Raw genomic sequence first — 19,361 nt, forward strand, 5'->3', positions numbered from 1 at the left:
CAGCTAATTAACTAGTTCTTTACACATGTTCTTGTAACACAAAATTCCTCAGCTAGTGTTACAAAGCAGTCGCCATCCTGTACTTCTGCCTGACATACTAACCTCTTAACAACTGCTAGCAAACCTCTTTGGAAATGACTACTGGATTGTGGCCTTAACCTCAGTACTAAAAAATGTAGTGTTGCGTTATGTGGAAAACATGGGCAGCCATGTACCTGACACATAGATGACACCCTTTGAAAACTGACAAGCGAACTTTTATCGACGAATTGTCTTCCGATCATTATCATGCATCTACTATCATGAGGAAATCCATTCATCCATCTAGACTGGTTAATAGGGTATATCTTCCAGGTCAAAGAAAGCTAGCATCCCTCTCTATTCCATCATTCTCAGACCTGTAATAGAATATAATGTCCCTTTCAGTATGTACTTATCTAAATGTATAACTCCTCTTGCAAAACCATTACATTTCTGCACTAAAATAGTCAAGGATATGCTTTTCATTTGCTACACAAACCACCTTAAAATACTTTTTTTCTTCTGTCCTCTACAAACTGTTGAGGGGGAACCTCTGTATCACCTATAAGTCTTGAAGAATCCTGTCTTATGTCACCTTTCACACATCCACAAAACAAAGAACATCCTAAACACCTACTCAGTAGAATAACGCTTCCACTGCAGCAGAAAAAGGATCTGCCTGCAAGGTAGACAGAATCTCTTTCTTAAAATGTAAAGAAAAGTAGCACCCCAATCCTCCTGGTTAACCTGAACAGGTGGATGAGAAACCATAAACTCTCCCCCTGCTTTGTGCCCAATCCTCTTCATGGTTAACCTGAACAGGTGGATGAGAAACCATAAACTCTCCCCCTGCTTTGTGACCCATAGCTCTCAACCTCTTAGCACAAAAAATCTGGACAAAGATAAAAATAATGGAGGGGAGAACTTAGAAAGTTGGTAGAATAAAAGGTTTTGTGTTACCATGCATTTCCTGAAGGATATGAAGCCTGAAACTCAAATACCTACCATTATTTAATGAATTCAGTCCTCACTGATTTGCCAAAAAATCCAGAAAACCACAAGTTGTATGAGGTACAGACCAAAAATATGAGACAAACGTCCTCAGGATAGTTACAACTCTGGATAGCTATCTTATAACTCACTGCCTCGGTCAGGTGCAAACTTTCTAAAGATGTTTGCAGGAAAAAAAAACATCACTGGCATAAAGTAGAATCAGTATTTAGGAGTTGCCTACATTCTCTTCAAAACACCATATTTTCAATCAGTAACCACACCTGCAACCTCCAAACCATGTATTTTTATTGACAGGACATAAAACAGACATAATGTCACTAGAGGAATGAGCTGAGAAAAATTGCAACCCAAAATAAGTTGGGGGAGTGACCAGTATCACAAAACTATGTATATGATTGGGAGATGCTAGAAAAACTATTCAGGTATTGGTGAAGTCTAGTTGTGGGGCATAGGATTCTGAATGAAGAGAAATTGTTTGATGATATGGCCAGCTGGAGATAAACATTGACACAGCTACTCTACTTAACAAACACTTCATAGATACCATCCTGACACTCATACCATCAAACGATAACACTACTCCTCTGTCTATCCCTCCCAACCTAATATTCCTCCTTTCTCCATACACCCTGTTTCTACATCCTACATCTGATCTTTTCTTTATAAGTTCAAACCCTGCTCTCCATCCACAGATAATCTACCTCCTACCTTCCTCAAACTAGCTGCAGACACCATAGCTTATCCAGTGTCCATACTAATCAACTGATCTATACAGGAATCCACTGTCCCAACCCTTTGTAAATCTTTCTTCACCATCCCACTACATAAAGGTGGCACCTCTACTGACACATCTAACTATCTCCCCATAGCTAGCCTATCACCACTCTCCAAGATTCTCAAAAAATGCATCCACTCACAACTTCTAAACCAACTTCTCACACACAATCTTCTCACTCCTACTCAGCATGGTTTTCGTCCTACCCATAGCACAACAACTGCCCTATCCTTCACCCATACCATTGCAGAGGCCCTAGACAAAAATAAACTCATCTCCTATCTCTTCCTTGACCTTTTCAAGGCCTTTGATACAGCCTCCCATCCTCTTCTGCTATCAAAACTTACTAATCTCAATCTATCCTCCTTCTCCCTTGCCTGGTTCTCCAGCTACTTATCCTGCAGACAGCAATCTGTTAAATGGCTCTCTTCCTCTTCTGCTTTCATACCTGTCCCAACAGGAGTACGCCAAGGCTCCATACTAGGTCCCCTCCTGTTCAATGTCTTTGCCAATGACCTCCACACATCCTGCCAACAATCCTCCCTCATCCAATATGCCAACAATTCTACTCTCATCTCCAGCTCTGACAACATCTCTGAACTCCACACTCATACTCAGCAGGTCTTCCCATCTACTGAACAATGGCTAATCAGTAACCTTTTCATCCTTAACCCTAAAAATACCAAACGCTTACTATTTCTTCCCCGCTCACTCACTCCCCACAAATCCACCTTTACCATCACTTCCTCAAATAACACTATTATCGAACCTGAAGCTCACACTAAACTATTAGGCTTAATCATCGACGATGAAGTCAAATTCAATATGCAGATACTTCAAAGTATAAAAATGACACACCAGAAACTGAGTTTACTTTACCGTAACAAAAAATTCCTAACACCAAACGCAAGACTCTCCCTTGCCCAAGCCTTTCTCCTACCCTCCCTCACTTATGCAGCCCTGTATTTAGCAACATTCAAACTACAACCTTAAATAAACTCCAGCAAATGTACCATAAGATAGCTAGATTTGTCACTAATGTCCCATATAATGCACATCACTGCCTATTCTTAAATCCTCTCCATTGGCTTGAGTTCCCCCATGTACTGCTGTTATCTCGACTTCAAATGCTACACACCGTTCTCTACAAACCTTCATCCTGCCCTGCTCTCACTTCCCTCATCTCTATCTATTCTCCTTCTTGTACTCTCTGCTCCTCTAATCAATTACTACTACATACTTACCAACCCAAAAAACAATAGGTAAGCTCCTCTATAAATTTTCCATTACCCAAGCTTAGAACAATCTTCCCAGAGACGTACGTTCCATCATTCATCCATCCCACTTTAAAGAAAAGCTCAAAATTCACCTACTTAACACTAAAATCTGTCTCTGCCAAGCCCCAACCTAAACTTTCACCACACCTCCTTAACCTACCCCACATACAACTTGTATGCCTCTACCACAGAGACTTTCTGTTTTCTGATACCTTTTCCCTGATGATTAAACTTTTCTTGTAAATATGTAAATATATTGTTACTTCTGTAAATTATATACCTTTACACTGTATGTTTTTTGCATCACCTTGTTATATGTTCAACTTGTATTTTTATTAATTAGATTAGATCTTTCTTTTCTTGTCATGTAAAGATCTTTTTCTGTAAACTGTGTGTTTAATGGAGCTTTACTCCTTGGGTCTCCACTGAAAATGTGCCACAAATCTAGCTGAACCAACCCAGTTAACAAATGTCAATAAATAAATAAATAAATAAATTTATCCTTGAGATGTACAGAAGCAGTTCCATTGATCTGACAGGTGAAGTTTTAGTTGTTTTTTTTAATAAGTCAATGGATTTCAGTGGTAGTGGGCTGTGGTTCCATAACTTAATTACACAGGTTGAATATAGAGAGTCACCCACACAATTAGAAGATTTGGTTATAGTGATTAGTGATTTTCTCTGGAGTGTAAAATTTTGTGTTGAAATATCTTATTTTAGAACATACCACTCAAAAGTGTAGTATGTTGTTAGCCATTCTAAATCAACATGCCCCAATATGAAGAGAAATCGGTAAAGTTAATCCTGCCCATTGACCTACCACTGACTCCAATGGCCTTATGAAATATTAAGATCGAGTAAGGAATTTCTAGCATACTAACCAAACACAATTGATTTACCAATTTTGAGACTGCATTTGTAATATATATGTGGACCGTGATGACCTAGTAATTCATTCAGAAATTTGAGACTCACATTTAACAGAAGTACAAGTGCTTTGACAGAGCATAAAAAGGTATGATGCCTACCGAGATAAGTTGGACCATAGAAACAGATTAAACTTTTAATCAGATGAAAGCTTTCTTATGTTCTGAGTAACTGGTTGCCATTAACTTTAATACACCCTTTATTGTGCGCTCCAGTGCATACAAATAGGGCTAGGAACCCTGTTACATCAGGACATAGAAAACGAGGAACACATAGTCTGCTAACTCGTTAGAAAGCTAAGTAAGGCCTCTGAGACAAGATAGCCTGGCACAAGATGAGAACATCTCGCTGTTAAGTGTGCACCACTGTTCTTATTTGTTGGGAATAATGACTCTCAGTCTATGCAGACTAAAATGCACAAGAGCTTCAGCCTTGAGTACATTGTTCTAGTGAGTACAGACTTACAGACCACCTTGAGTACATTGTTCTAGTAAGTAGAGACCTACAGACCTGAGTAAGGACCTGTGAGCTCCATGCTAGTGAGAACAGACCTACAGACCTGAGTAAGGACCTGTGAGCTCCATGCTAGTGTGTACAGACCTACAGACCTGAGTAAGGACCTGTCAGCTCCATGTTAATATTCGCTCATCAGATTTTGGATGAGCTCATCAGACTTACAAATCCATTTGAAGAGACTTTTCGTCAAAGGTATGGAACAATGACAATGATATAACCTCACACGAAGTGACAGACTCACACCTTCTTCCTATTATAGCAGATATCACAGAGTGTTGCACCATGGATTCTTTTCCCACAAAGAACTCCATCAATCCCATTTGATTAGTCTGAAATTCCTTCATACTTAGAGGGTGTGATTATGTTAGAGTAGCCTGATAGTGTCTGGAAAGTCTGTCATTTTTAGCATTGTCACCTTTCCCGGATGCATCCAATAGAGGAAAGCCATACAATGTAACTTCACCAATATGATTAATAAAGCCTCATAATATGCCTTACATGTTTAAACAAGAGTCCTGCATTTCATCAGTACCAGATAAATTCCTGACTTCAATACTTCAGGGACACAACATAGTCCTACTTCACAGCATAACAGTGCACTTAACCCCACTGATATCCATATGCTCCAGCTGCTAGACATTATGTTTATCGAGGGTTTCTATAACCTAGGGCAGTGTGTCCCTCAAGGGTCAATCCCACATAATCATCTGATTAAAACAAGGCTTTTACCTGCTGAGCTTCAGTTATACCTCCCACTTCCCCATGTTCAACAGTAGAAGAAACGGGGAACTGGGGAATTTGAAAAAAAAAATAATATATATATATATATATATATATATATATATATATATATATATATATATATATATACATGTGTGTGTGTGTGTGTGTGTGTGTGTATTAAAAGGTTTCACCAGTAAAATAAAAAGAAAATGAGTCTTAATTTTTGCTCTACCACAGAGAAAAAGGAGAGGATACAGAATATTTGACATATACCTTCTCTGATAGGTTATTAAATAAAAGTTCAAACCAGTGATAAAACCAATGGGGAATGCTCCTTAGCTATATCACCTCAGATAACTACTCTTTATGATACCAAATGCTTTAGCAAAATCTAATAATACATTCTTACCTCTCATGATCATGCTTTGTAGTGGGATTCAACAGTGAACAAGTACCTAACCAAATTAGGATTTGTGTGGCCTTTTTAAAACCAGTGTGCATAAATCCATTTAAGCCAGGCTGAAGTGCCAGTTGAACAATGTTTACTTGTGCCAGGATCATAATATTATCATTTATTAATGAAAAGCAGTGCCAGTTTCAGGGCTGCATAACACCCTTCCTAGGTTTATTAAGAATTACCGTCAAATTCTCCATGAATCAATCATTAACACCACCACCACTTTGCTGTATCTCCACGTAGAAATCCAGTGTACCTTCACCAGATTACTGTAAACAGTAATCAGTGCTTCTAATATCTCTAGTTGTTGCCGGTTCAGGTGAGGCACATCATAGAGCCACTGGCCTGGGTCTGCTACCATGTTCCGATAGCATCCCCCTTAGAATATAACAAGTGTAAGCACACTTGGAAACTTCAATTGTTGCGGAGATATGTATCATCACCCTAATGGCCTGTAGATTGACAACACTGGATTGCTTGCAGACTTCCTCTCTAGAGAGACAACAGCATGTTAGTTCATTGGGAAACCCGCAACCCAAATCCTGCCCTTTAGTTGTTATAAAGCAAGCAGGTAAGACTATGTGTCTAATATGCAGTGGAACTGGGAGGGACTCCCGCAATATGACCATGTGATCCAGAAACTCCAGCCTAATCCATAAAGAAAACAAAAGGAAAAATGTGGAAAAAAAGCAAAGCTAAAAACACAACACTGTAAAGGTGACAACAAGAGAAATACCACGGAGCTAGAAAAAAGAGCACACAGCAGGGCACAACAGGTAATCAGAGTTTGAGAACATCAGCTAGATATGCAGTAGGTTACCTCAGGTGAGATGGTCTACAGATCAAACAGAAGCAATGTGTGACCTCCTGACAACAAAAAAAGAGAAGATCAAGTGAGAGGCACTCAGTAACTAGGATTGCAAATAAATGACAGACAGCGATACCAAAGCTATCAGTGACAACATGTTAGTAGACGGTGTGCTCTTTCAGTTAATACTCTTACTATGAAGTCAGCTTTTTAAAACAACTTTCATTGATAATGGAAATTTCTCTCTTCTCCACTGTTTTTCAGTCTTGCAATAGTTATAAATAAGTGGTGGGAATATGGAGAACATTGCCCATATGTGGGACTGCAGCCCCCCAGCTGTAAAACGAAGACAAGAAAAAACTTACAACAATGTTCTCTGGAAATTATTTCAGCGGGCTGATTTAATAAGATTGGCATTCACTGAATGTCTCAGCAGCAGTCTATCGACATTTATGAGCGATCCCAGAAGTCTATGCTACCAGCACAGAGAGTGCAAAGGTAACTCTGAAAATAATAAGAAAATGGTCTAGATAGCATTTCAGAAATAGCCAGAGTAAGAATGATAGAAGAGGGCAGCTGCAAAATGTCAGAAGGAATGGAAAACTGATTTTATATAAGCATCACTGGGAAAACAAAAGGAAAAGGTCAGTAGCTAAGACAAGAGGGGGTTCAGGCAAAGAGAAAATTAAGACAAGGAAGAAAGACTTGCTTATAGCTGGGTAGAGAAGGAAGTGTGTATTCGTAGGCTGCCAGGGCAGTGAAAGAAACTGAAATTGACAGGTATGAATAAAGGGAACAGAAAAATTAAAAAAAAAATTGACTAGCCCCAGACTGGGTATACAGGCCTACGGTTTACTGTTATTTCGCCAAATTAAACAATGGTGAATTGCTACTAATTCGAAACAAAAACGCGAGATTTATAATGTTGAACACAAATAAAGTCGAACTCCGAAATAGTGAATGTGCGAATTCGATATAATTCGAACATTCACCACACTTCTGGGAACAGTTTTACTGTGACTTGCACAGTAAAAAACATGTTTGATGGTGAGCAAGCCCCCCCTGCACCCCTCATGTGAGGGGCTGCACCCTCACACCCCCTGCTACTTAAATATACAAACTCCTGATCACACTATAGTGAGGGAAAGGGTACATTTCTTGATTCCTACTTTAGCGTGCCCTGCATCACAATGTCAAACCTTACAACAGTGAATGCTGTATTGCATTTGCTGTTGTAAGGTTCAACATTGTGGCATTCATTTTTTTGTTGTGCAAAATGGCACTTTCACACAAATGTAAATTGCACGAAGTGCGATCAACAAAGTGATGTATAGCCCAGGCCTAGGACATGAGTAAGGGGCTAGCAGTTGAGATGGACTGAAAGTAAAGCCAAGGATGCATAACGTACCAAAAGCTACTGAAAAAGTATTGTACATTTAAAGATGCTACATTAAATTTGCAACAACTTCACAGAAAAAAAGATTTAGGAGAGCAGTATCATCCAAAGAGCAAACCTAAAGGGAAGGAAGCTATTTACATTGATGTTAAACGTTTGTACAATTCCAATTAACAAGACAACAAGGGGAAACACTAAGTTAAATGCATGTGGATATGCTTGTCTGTATTACCATGCATGCAGTGTGGTGCACGTATGCATGCACACACGTGCGCGCACTCGTGTGTGTGTGTGTGTGTGTGTGTGTGTGTGTGTGTGTGTGTGTGTGTGTGTGTGTGTGTGTGTGTATGTGCTCGCAAGCAGTTCCATGTCAATACACCGTGAAGTGACATTACATAGCTCAATACCAGAGAGAAAGAAAAGCTATAGAGTTTAAGAAAGATGGGCAATTAGGACGTCACAAGTGATTAATTACAGATAATAAGGAGGAGAAGGAAAGCAAAGTAAAGTGAAGTAATGAATGAGCCAACAAAGAGGAAAGCATTACCCATAACACTGGATAAAGGCATCCACAGGTGGAAAGGAGGAAAAAGGAAAGGCAGGAGCAGTTGCAAAGCAAGAGTTATAAAGATGGGACTGCAACAGCAGGCATAAATAAGGGAGTACAGCAAAGAAGAACTTAACAGAAAAATGCAAAATGGAGTGGAGGGGGGACATAGAGGAAAAGCACTAGGACAGGCAGGTAAAGAAATGCAAGGAGAGCTTCTTTGATGATCTCTGCAAAAAGGAAGCAATACAGATAGGTACAGGCAAATGACACTCAAGTTAATGAAAGCAAGCATTCTAAAATGCACAGGTAGCACAAGGAAGTGACACTTAGGTCAATGAAAGCAAGCATTCTAAAATGTACAGGTACACCAATAGATAGCAGAACCCATATTCACTGGTATGCCATCCTTGAATGCACATGTATGTAAAAAAGGAATTTTACACGGTGAGGAAAACTCAAGGAGCAAAATAATTTGTACCAAAAGAGTCAAAATTATATTTGCATGTGTTTGTGTGCTGTGTAATATCTGTGTCTGTGGGTATTAGCTTAGCACTTTGAGCTGTATTGAGCATATGGGCATATTCCATGTGTTTACAGGAGTCATTATATTCATAGGATGTAACCCAGACAGAGGAAGGATAGTTTTGCAACAAGCAATCAGGACCCATTGGTGACTTCTGTGTGTGTGTGTGTGTGTGTGTGTGTGTGTGTGTGTGTGTGTGTGTGTGTGTGTAGGGTGCCAATCTGCCTCAGTGGGAACAGGTGTGGTAGGTGCTACTCTGTGACATCAGTGCAGTGTGTGGACAGAACTGAACACTGCAGCAATGTCATAGGGGTATCAATGACGGGCCTTTGTTCAGTCATCAAATAAGAAATACATCAAACCTCTATTCATCAAATGTAAAACAGCATATGTTCAGTCATCAAATATTTTACCCGGGGAACAGAGTTGGTTGGCTAGCATTAGGAAATTTGCTGTTTTCCCCACTGTAATGCGATCTGGTAGTTGGCATATATAAGTAGGGTGGTGTGGGGGTGCAGCTTCCAGACTGGGGTGCACCCCCCACTTGGGTGAGCTTGATATACTGTGGTGTGTGTTTCGGTATGCATGGTGATCCATTGTCTCTTTTCTCTGGGTAAAATATTTGATGATTGAACATTCACTGAATTGAATGTTCGATGTTTTATGTTCAATGAACCGCGTTCAACGGAATTCTTATTCGATGCCTGAACATCAATGATATGATTAAATATCCTCGAAGAGAAGTTGGCCATGACGGCTGTCCTTAGGTACTACAAGACTGAGCCACTTGGAGATATTTGTGGATTCAGTGTGAATATGATGTGGCAATCTCAGAAGGTGTGGACATAGATGCCAGAACAGGCCAACCCCTTGTATGTAAGTGTGTGATCAACCAGGCTAGTATAACATAGAGAAGATGTCTTTGTAGCACTACTGCATATACAAAGTGTAGGCTGATTGCAGTATCCCATTACTTATGTGTTGCCACAGGAACTTCATGAATGCAGCAGCTGCAGGACAGTAGCATAAACATGTATGTGATGTACATGACCACCATAGTAGAACATGCCACATAGGCACATATATACCACTTGTAAATGTGTTCACACTGGTGTTATTCACAGGCCAGACAGGTGTACAGATGACAGGTGCAGAGCCTGAGGCAGGACAAATAGTTAATGTTGGCACCTGTGCAGGAGCTATCAATGAGGCCAGTACATGTACACCAGAATCACAGTCAGATGACACACTGATAGGATCTGTTACCATTCATAGTAACATCTGTACACAGTGATCAAATACATCCATGGATGCGCCCATAGGGGAAGGGACCACTTGCAGTTATGACCATCATCAGTCCTTCAGATGAGACATTAAACAAAGGACCCATTTGCTTCAGTTAGTGGAAGCTTAAGTGGATGTAAAAGGTCCCATGGCACCTAACATAAAACAGTCTTTATCTATTCTTTCAAAATATTATTTACTTTTATTCTTATAATATCCATATCTAATCACATGCATATTTATGTTATCCACTTCTTTTATGTCTTCAAAAAGGTTTCATTACATACTTTTTCCTGTTCTTTGGCTACTCTTTCACATTTCAGAAATGCTGAGTAGTTTCTTCTTCCCCACAATGTAAATATATTATTTCACTTCTCTTTTTATACAGCATATTTGGTTTTACTGCTAATTTATCTATTACCAGTCTCCACAAAAGATCTTGACATTCTACTTTCTTATTACACCATTTATTTCTTATTTTGATAACTTAATTTTTCATTCTGTTAGATTTTTCCGTGGTTGAACATCATAATATTCTGTTATTGTATTCTTATACCATATGCCTTTCTTTCCTTTTCTTTTTAATCAATTTTTATTTTCCACGTTAATATTTTTTCTTGATAAAACTTAATTTTGTCATTTATACATTCTTTTTTACCATACCCCCAGATTTATCATATTTACATTCAAAACTTTTTACAACTAGTCATTCATTTTTTTCATTTATCCACTTTAACACTTTATATGAATTCAGTGAAGTAATATATACCACTGGGTTAATTAAACTTAAACCTCATTCCTCTTTATTTAAATACAGAAATCTTCTTTTTAATGGATTCAATCTAAAACCCCAGATAAATGAAAATAAAATCATCTGTAATAATTATTTTTAAAATATTGTTGGCAACATAAATACACTTGCTACTTTTTCCCATAATACTGAATTTGTTAAATATATCTTTTTCCTAAATGATAACCTATATGTTTTCCAGAAAGGACATTTTTTTTAATTCTTCTCTTTCCCCCATTTGATTCTGCTTACATTCTTATTCCCAAATTTTATACTTACAGATATTTTGTTAATTGTTAAATATATTAAACTGTCTTTCGGCTTTTCCCAGTTAGGGGTCACCAAAGCGGAACTCCGGTCCGCTAATGATTGGCAGTAAATTTTTATGTGCTGGCTTGCCAACCTTCAATGAAGGAGCGCATTTTTTTTCGTCGACACACAGAAGATGCTCTAACTGAGAATCGAACGTGCAACATCTAACTGTGAGGCGACAACGCTACCGTAGCACCACCACCGCAGTAATTGTTAAATATATTCCACTCCCTTAACCACTTCACCTAATTCTTTACTTTTCTCTTTGTTTAAAGTCATAACTATTGCTTCTAAGCACTCATTTAGACAAAATAGTTATTCTTTTATACAAATCGTAATCTTTGCAATTAGTATAGTATCATATACATAAGTTAACAGAACTGGAATTATTAATCCTTCCAGAATTATATGCCCAGCTTCCTTCATTTTACAATTTATTTCTCTTACAATCACTTCATAACTAAAGCAAAAAATATGCAACTCATTGGATATCCCTGTTATATACCCCTTCTCACATGTATTCTTTACTTAAGCAACCATTTACTAGAATTTTTACTTTATTATTACTATATGTGGATGTACATTATTTCCTAATGTTCTCACTTATATTGTATTCTTTCATTATTTGCAATACAATTTAATGTCCTGTTATATCAAACGCCCTGTCAAGATCACCTATTATAAATTTAGCTTCTTCTCTTCTATTTATATCATCCACAGTCTCTCTCATTATCATTGATAATTCTTGACATCCCTTCCCTTTATACTATATATACCATTCTCCGTGACACTTTCCATCTTAGTTATAAATCTCTTCTGTATTATTTTCATAAAGATCTTATAGTCATTATTATTTTGTACTATCAGTCTAGACTTTTTAATTGTCTCGTCTACTTTCTTCCATATAAATTTAAATATTGCACTACATACTTCTTTATATATGGAAACCTTAATTTAACCATTCATTTAAAATCTTTTTTAAAATATTATGTTTGCCATTCCATTAAAGTTTTATACTTTTCATAGCCTATCCCATGTTGTCCTGCAGCCAAGTCTATATTCACTTGCCCTAATACTTTCTGAAACTGACAGGTTCAGCGCAAACCCCCCCCCCACTCCCCACCAAAAGGGCAAATATCTATCCCAGCAGAGTGCTGCCCCCCTGACATCTCAGATGCTCAGGTAAGAGCCAAAGCAAAAACACAGCATCAATGGGACCAGATGGTGTCCCGGGCTGCGTCCTACATGAACTCCAAGAAGAGCTAAACCCAAACATAAAACTACTGTTCAGTCTCAACCTTACTACAGGATATGTACCCAAAGAGTGGCGTACAGCAACAGTGGTCCCTCTCCACAAAGGTGGTGCCTCAACGGATCCTGGAAACTATTGCCCCATAAGCCTGACTAGCTTGGTCTGCAAAGCTATGGAAAGGATCATCATGGACCTCATAAATAAAGATATTGGGGACCTACAGACACTGGATCCTACCCAGTTCGGCTTTGTTAAGGGCAGATCCTGCCTCTTAAACCTGGTCGATTTCTTTGAAACCATCACCAAGGCCATTGATGAGGGGAAGGTGGTCCACACAGCCTACCTGGACCTCGCAAAAGCCTTCGATACAATACCCCACTCGGGCATTATAGATAAGCTCACCAGCTTAAATATAAACCCTATGTCACTAGATGGGTTGCAAACTGGCTCAAGGACAGAACCCACATGGTTATAATTGCTGGAGCCATGTCAGACTCCAAACCAGTTACAAGTGGCATCCCACAAGGCTCAGTCCTGGGACCTCTCTTGTTCGGTATATATTTCTCGGAGGTACAGGCCAACATGGAAAGACTGTGGCTAACCAAGTTCGCAGATGACTGCAAACTGGGTGCCATAATCGACTCTCCAGCCGACACAAGCATCCTCCAAAAGGGCCTCATAGAAACAGACAACTGGTGCCAGAGCCATGGCCTCAAGCTAAATGCCAAAAAGTGTATAGTCATCCCCTTTGGCAAAACAGTGCCCACAAATTACCACATAGATGGTAATCCGTTAAGTACAGAAGAAGTAATTAGGGACCTGGGGACCCAAGTTGATAGCAATCTCTCATTTGACAACCACGTGGCCAAAGTGGTTAGAAAAACATTTTATATAGCCCACCTAATCATGAAGGGATTCACATCTAGATCAGGGGAGGTCATCGTGCCTCTTTACTCATCCCTCATCAGGCCCATAATTGAGTACAATGCTCCTTTTGGGATGTACCTTACCAGACACCTGCAGCAACTGGAAAGACCCCAAAAGTACCTCACCAAGAGGATCAAAGGGCTCAAACAGATGCCATATGCTGCCCGGTTAAAGAAACTCTAGCTCTACTCAGTGGCATACCGCCTGCTCAGAGGCAATCTGTGCCTGATGTATAAAGCCATGTCCAACCCGGAATTAATGGACATGCTGCACCTCAGAAAATCCAAATCCCATCGAGCCACACGCTCGAGAGACTTGAACCTCAGTACTGAAATAAATAGGACATGCTGGAGGGACAGATTCATAACCCAGAGGCTCCCTTCACTCTGGAATAAAATCTCAGTCCAGGTTAGGCAGAGTCCCTCATTGACTCTCTTCAAGAGGAATCTTGATGAGTGGATGGGAGATCGTAGGTTTACCCCGGGTATCACTTCTGTGTCACTGTTAGACAGAGGCACAGTATACTAACCTCGAAAAAGGGCATAGCAAAATTAATTTAAAATGGGTGACGAAAGCCAAACATACTCTGGCTAGGCTTATAAATGCCCTAGGGCAGATAGCCTAGTATGAACCTATGAACCTATGAACCTGTATAGAGAAATCTCCTTTTCATGTTTTTTTTTTTTTATTTTCCATATTATTTTTGATTTTTTCTTTTTTTTCTTTCTTTAAATATTTCTTGTACATACTGTACTGCAATATTTATAATTTGTTCCTGGGTTCTTTCTATTTATCCTTTTGCATTTTTATTTTTTCATTACGGTATCTTTCTTTACTAATCTATTTAAATATGCCAATACTTATTATTTTTTCCTTGCAAGAAATATATTTGCTTGAATAATAACTCCTTCAGTTTTTCTTTTTATATAATTCTTGTTCTTTATTAGAATATCTTCTGTCATTATTTTCTAAAATTTCTAATGCATCTTTATATACTCTCCTATACTTTTCTTTTTCTACTTTTTTCACATTGCACTGCCACTGTAAGAAACCTTGTTATACTTTACCTTAAAAATCATCCACAGTTCTGAACAATTTTATAAAATGGTCTCATACTGATATGATCTGTCCATAAATGTAATCTCTTTCCTTCTTCAGTCCATGCTTCTTCATTTAGCTTTTTTATTCCTTTACCTACCATTTATATTCCTTGTTTTCCTTTAAATCTATCCATATCACTAGATGATCAGAAAATCTCATTTCAATTATCTGTTCTTCTCCTATGATTAGACCTTCTGATACTACAAAGTAATCTATTGCTGTTTTGCAATCACCTCTTCTGTAAGCCCATGAATTTTTATCCCAAATATTTAGTTTGCCACATCTCATAACTTCTGACATTTTCTTAAATTGTTTCCTTTCTCTTTTGAACTTACATCTTAAATCACAACTAATATCTTCTGTCACTGTAATATTCATATTTATCTCCATGTAGTCCAGAATCTGTTGAAATAAGCTTTCCCTTTATTTGCAACTAGCATAAGAATATAATGCTATAATGTTATATACTTGTCCTTGCCATCTTAAATCAGCAATAATTAATGTTCCCATTCTTACTAAAGTTGTATCTAATATTTTCACTGAATATCTGCAATATATGACTATAGCAGAAAACCAGTCATTTACCAAATTCCAAATTATCCCCATAATGTTTTGGTTTGTAATCTTTCTTTTAAAAATCTTGTAGCTTCTAATATAACTATATTGACGTCTCATTTATTACACCATTCTAAAACTCCTTTTCTTCTCACTATGCTCTTAACACTATTCACATTTACAGAAAGCACTCTAAAAATATTGCTTTGCCTTTTCCTTAACTTTCTAGTTTATTTAAGTTAAGTTTATTTTTCATCAATTTCCTTTCTTTTTTTATACTTATCCCTTTAAATTTCATTTTCTATCTTTTGTCCTTTTACCTATAGAATTCTTTTTTCCTTTTACTACTCTTCCTCATCACTTATTCCAGAGTCTTCTGCAGTTTTGTCATTTTTACTTTTTTCTTTTGGGTTCCTATTAGATGTTCGACAGCTTAGGTTGTTGAATGCCTAATTATCGACACCTAAGCATCAAAAGTTTAAAATCACGAATGGCCACATATGCAAATTATTTCCTTGGGAAAGAATTTGCTTGGCTGTTATCGAGGATTTGCCCTTTCCCCAATGTAGAGCAATCTCAGAGTTGGTATATTTAGTTAGGGGGGTGTGGGGGGCACAGCTCCCCACATTGGGGGTGTGGGGTGTGAAGCCCCCCATTATGTTTCGGTTCAAAAGTTTATTTTATTTCACAATGGTCTAGGAAAGTCTTTCCTAAGGAAAGAATTGCCATTCACGATTTTAAGGTTTCGACTCTTAGGTGTTGATGTTTTGACATTCAACATCCTAATCTGTCGAACATGTAATATAGACCCTTTCTTTTTCTCTCTTGTCTTATTTATCTTCCATTTCTACCCCTTCTGATGCCTCATCTTCCTTTTCATTTTCTTTCCTTTTTTCTTCATTTTCATTATTATCAGTTTCAGTTTTATAATCCATCCATAAATTACTAATTTAGTGATATTGATAACTTTTAATTTCATATTTTCTTCCATTACAGCCCATTTCCCCACAAATATATTTTTATTACAGTTATTTTTCAAATGTCCTTCTTTTCCACACACAAAATATGTTTTGGGTTGCCCCCGGTGTCCACAGTATTTTATCACACCCTTACTTCTTTCAGCATTTATCATACTTGGAATATGTATAATTGTTGTCCTTTTTGTCCTTGTCTATCTTTGATAAAGTATTTTTTGTCCTTTTTGCCTTTGTTTATCTTTGATACAATATTACAATCCCACCCACCAGTCCATAAGCCTTGTTTTATCATAAACCTTTAAAATGTCCAGCACTTCTTTTCAAAGTAGCACTTCCTACTCTGTCTGAAATTGCACATGAATCTTTTTTCCCCTTTTAAATGTTTTTATTACATATATGTTCCAAGGATTATATTTCTTCTTCTTTTCATATTCCCCAAGAAATTTTTCCATTACATAAATAGTCTTAAATAAAATATCAGAGAATGTCTCTTTTAAAAAGAATAAATGCTATTACCTCTTGAGCTTTTACACACAAAGGAATCATTAAGTTTCCCCAACCATCATACCTGTCTAGTTCTTTTTCTTCTTTATTTTGAATCCTCACCACATACTTTTATTTTGCATTATCTTTCATCATTTTCTTTCGGTTACTACCTTTTTGCCTTCTTTCACTTTTTTAATATGAGATTTCTTTTCCATTCCAAAATGACTCTTCAGAATTGACTCCACTTTTTGAATTGTTTACATAATATCTCCCCATGACACCTCTTCATTCTCTGGCTCACTCTTTATCAATATCTCCTTCAATATATCATCCTACAACCCACACAACACTCACTTGCCAACTCGTCTTTTCCAGTTTCAGCAAACAAGTTTTGCTGAGAAACAATTTCCCAATCCTCCACAAACTCATGAGCATTCTCTACAGCACTGGCATTCACTGTCATGCCTTCCACCATCTTCTTCTCATTGTACACTATCCTCCCAGCCACCACTGTGCTTGGAACAGGACACATGCATTCATAACAGAGCGGGGGTTCTATATACATTATTTACATAATATACATTGTTTACAATTATTTATACCTTTACATAGTACAAAACAGTTTCCCATTATTAAATATTCCCCCACCCTTTTTCCAGAGCCAAAATGTATTTTTTCAAGCTCTTTGATAAAATCCATTTCCCATTAAACTTTACTTCATTAAGTCTCTCAAGCCATAATGTCCATGGAATGAAAAATATTATTTTATCAATTTTTTAACTTCTTTTTGTTTTGTTTTTTTTTAACCATAATACTCATATTCAAACATATTCATGTTTGTGTTCAAACTTTCCAAAATCTTTCAATATTTTATTTTTACATATTTCTTCCCATAAATTATTTACTCTAGAACATTTGAAAAACACATGGTTTGTTGTTTCAAGTTCCCCACAATGAATACATATTCCTTCTTGTTTTCTTTTATAAGGCATGATAGCTTTATAGGGCAGTTTACCTATCATTAATCTCCAAAGAAAATCTGTATATTCATATATTTTCTTACACCACATAAATTTCATTTTAATAGCATTTTTCTCCATTTTTAAATTCTTCCAAGGAAAAATAAAATAATGTTCTTTCACAATAATCAAATACAATTCTTTCCTATTTTTCAACAATATTAAAATTCAATTTCTATAAAAAGATTCTACTTTAGTAATCTTTTATATCTTCATTCATATAACATTTCCATCTTTTCCGTAACACTATCTTCTCTAACCTCCTTCTTCTTTTACATACAGAATCCCTCTTCTAACAGGATTTAATCTAGACCCCCATATGAATGGAAATACAATAGACATAATCTTTGTTTCAGATGGAATCATGTATTACTTTTAAAATAGGCTAACTTGCCAAAAAGAAAAGAGTTTATCAAATAAACATTTTATATGACAAGTTTATGACTTCCAGAATGTACATATATCTATTAATTCCTGAAGAAACTCTCCCACTCTTTTTTCTTATGCTCACTTGACCCAAATACTCTTCCTAGTATATCTATAACCTCAACATTAAACTGTATATCTTCTATATTTCCCATGAATCCAAAACCTTTACTTTTATCCTTATTTATGTACAAACCAAGTATCTTTAAAATTTAATTAGCATTGTGATTACATCTTCCATCCATTATCTGTCCTTAGTAATTAACGCTATATCTTCTGCATATGTATATATTATTGGCATTCATATTTCCTCTATCTTATAGCCTGCCATATTTAACATTCTATTAATTTTTTTGACAATCACATTCATAACTAAAGCAAATAAAATAGTACTCGCAGGGCACCCCTGCCTTATTCTGCACTGTATTTTAAATTACTCATTTAACCATCAATTTAGAACTATGCTTATATTATTTTTCTCATATACTGACTTCATTACTTTTATTATCCTCTCACTTATACTATTAGCCCTAATATATCCCATAAACATTCATATTGCATTTTATCAAATGCCTTACTTAAATCTCCTACCATGAGTTTAGTTTTCACCATTTTTATTTGTAATATAATCTATTGCTTCTTGTATTATCCAGAATAAATCCTGACTTCCTTTCTCCTTTTTACCAGAAATTATATGATCAAGCAATTTATCTACTCTGTTTATTAGTCTATTAGTTATTATTCTCATAAATATCTTATAATCTGTATTATCCAATACTATTGGTCTCCAATTTCTTAGATCATCATTCTCTCCTTTTCCATATAAATTTCATGATCTCTGTACATATCTCTTTATCTATCACACCTGTCTTTAGCCATTCATTTAATACCTCCACAAAATATACTTTTTGCCAATTTTCTATATCATTGCACATGTGATATTCACTACCATCCATTCCCAAAGCTTTATCAAAATTAAGATCTTTTAATATTCCATTGAATTCTTCCACATTTATACTTTTCTCCAAGTTCTCATTATCTTCCTCACAGTTTAACTGTCCGTTTTGTATTACTTTTATCTCTTTCTTTACAAAAGTATGCTCTATATACTTTCTGATCACCTCAAATATTCCATTTTGTGTATTCATTTTTTCTTCTTCTTAGTCTTTAATTTCCTTATTATTCTTTTATTTTCTTTTACTAATTTACTCAGATATTGTGTTACCTCTTCTTTTCTTACTTGCA

Source organism: Protopterus annectens, chromosome 8.part1 (assembly GCF_019279795.1).
Source record: "Protopterus annectens isolate FY-2018-M chromosome 8.part1, PAN1.0, whole genome shotgun sequence".
Classification (NCBI taxonomy): domain Eukaryota; kingdom Metazoa; phylum Chordata; order Ceratodontiformes; family Protopteridae; genus Protopterus; species Protopterus annectens.